The sequence below is a fragment of the Cryptotermes secundus genome, unplaced genomic scaffold (assembly GCF_002891405.2).
Source record: "Cryptotermes secundus unplaced genomic scaffold, Csec_1.0 scaffold4367, whole genome shotgun sequence".
Lineage (NCBI taxonomy): Eukaryota > Metazoa > Arthropoda > Insecta > Blattodea > Kalotermitidae > Cryptotermes > Cryptotermes secundus.
The window spans coordinates 1-2,479 of NW_019723027.1; positions in this window are offsets into that span (position 1 = coordinate 1).

Here is a 2,479-nt window from a genome sequence, read left to right on the forward strand (position 1 = left end):
TCTTCTTGAATACATCCTTCAGGAGCACCAACTCCGCATGTAGGCAGTCTTGATCACACAGTGCTCTAGCCCTGTGCACCAATGTGGAAAGTGCAGCTTGCTTGTTGGAAGGGTGGTGGAATGACGCAGCATTAAGGTACAGGTTTGTATGGGTGGATTTGCGGTACACTGTATAGCCCATGGAACCGTCGGTTCTCCTGTAAATATCTATATCCAGGAAGGGGAGGTGGCCTTCATTTTCAGTTTCCATTGTGAACTGGATGCACTGCTGGATACTATTTAGGTGATTCAGGAAGTCCTTGAGCTTGTCGGGACTGTGTGCCCAGATGACGAAAGTGTCGTCCACATAGTGAAACCAGCAGTGGTGCTTGTGTGGGGCCAAGTCAAGTGCCCTCTCCTCGAAGTCCTCCATATAGAGGTTAGAGATGACCGGAGAGAGTGGCGAGCCCATCGCCACGCCATCGGTTTGTTCATAGAACTGGCCATTGATGGTGAAGTATGAGGTGGTCAGGACATGGCGGAAGAGTCTCGAGGTGTTTTCTTCGAAATGTCGTCCTAGCAGATCCATCATTTCTTTTATAGGCACCCTGGTGAAGAGTGACACTACATCGAAACTGACCATTATGTCGTGGGGATCAACATGGAGAGAGTCCAATGTGTGGACAAATTCCATGGAGTTCCTCACGTGGCGTGGACCGTTGCCAGTGTATGTCCTCAGTNGGCCAGGCGATAGGTGGGAGAGCCAATGGTGCTCACAATGGGCCTTAGTGGAACGTCAGGCTTGTAGATTTACGGCAACCCGTAGAGTCTAGGTGGCCTGGAACCTTGAGGTCGTAGCTGTTGGCAGACCTCAGCAATCGGGGGACTTTTTCAGAAGGACAGTCTTGCGCTCTATGACATCAGTAGGATCCTTCTTCAACTTCCTGTAAGCCTTATCCTCCAAGACAGCGGCGATCTTCCAGTTGTATTCGGACGTATCCAATACCACGGCCGCATTACCCTTGTCAACCGGAAGGACAGTGAGCGCTTCGTTGGCTTTTAAGGACCGAAGGGCTCTTCTCTTGGCACCAGTCAGATTGTCCTTTGGCTTGCGGGAGTTCTTCAGAATCCTGACCGTCTCCTGTCGGATCTCCTCCGCAGTCTCTACAGGCAGGGCCACTATCACTTTCTCCACCCAGCACAGGATATCTTTGATGGGAACGGACTTCGGAACCACAGCAAAGTTGAGGCCTTTGCTCAGGGCTGAGAAAGCCGCTTCATCCAATGGCACATCACTCAGGTTGACGACTGTCTTCTTGCTGTCAGGTGGGCCGGGTGGGTGCTGGGCCTCATGCAAATGTTGAAATTTCTTGCAGTGCCTGGCTCTTACATCATCAGCGATGCGTAAAGCTTTCTCACTGGTGATGCGGTTGATCAGGTCCCAGTCATCGGCGGACAAGTCCTGGATCAAGCGCAGGTGTAATTTAAACAGTTCTCTAGATACAACGTCCAGCTCCCGCCTGGTGTGGTGGATGCGTTCACGGAGCAAACAGAAGCTCGTGCGTCTAAAGATTCTGTCGGCAGCGACAGAATTTATATGGTGTTTGAACTGAAGGAAACAAGGGATGGTGTTTTGGTCTCTGCATCTAAGAAGGAAGGGAAGGGTACAGAGTAGTTTAGTCTTCTTGGTTCGTAGCGTCTCGAGTCGTCGAATGTGTCATTGAGTGTTTTTCCCTTCTCACTGTTCTTGTAGTTTTGTGAGAAAATGATTCTTTATTAGTGAACATCTTTCTTTTCATTTGAATAACATCATTTCAAATTTCGTGACAAGTGGTATGTGCATTCATTTGGATTGAACACAAAAAGAGAAGACAAAAGAACTGTATTTCAAACTTGTGACATTTTTATGATCAGCATACCCAGTTTGGTCAAAAACGGTTTCTTTTATACATGATGTTGAAAATAGTGAAAAGTTCTTGTGCTTTGATATGTATAAAAGAAAGCAATTTTTGTCTCTATTCTAAACACAACAATGTTTACTGTTAAAATTACATAGTTTTTTCAGAACTTACAATTTAATGCAAGCATGTCTGAAATAATTTTAAAAGGAATTTATGAGTTATGTATCTTATTCTGTCACCAATATGTTGGGAGGTTGCTTTTCCCCCAGAGAGTAAAGAATTCTCTAGTAAAGTACATTTTACAGAAGTGAAATATTAATTATCTTTGGTCATCATCATCATCATCATCAGTAATCTGTCAGATGACAGGTCCACAGTCTCTTCCAAAACAATTCCTCCACTTAATGCGATCTAGAGCTTTCTCCTTCAAATGACAGTATCCTCTTCTGTCCCCAAGGTCATCCAGCATCATCTTACGTCTTCTTCCTCGTCTTCTTGTCACTTCTATCCGCCCCTCTATCTTTCCTTCAAGAACTTCTTTTAGAAGGCAGTTTCTGCATAAAACATGACCAATCCAATTAGCCTTCCGTTTTCTTATT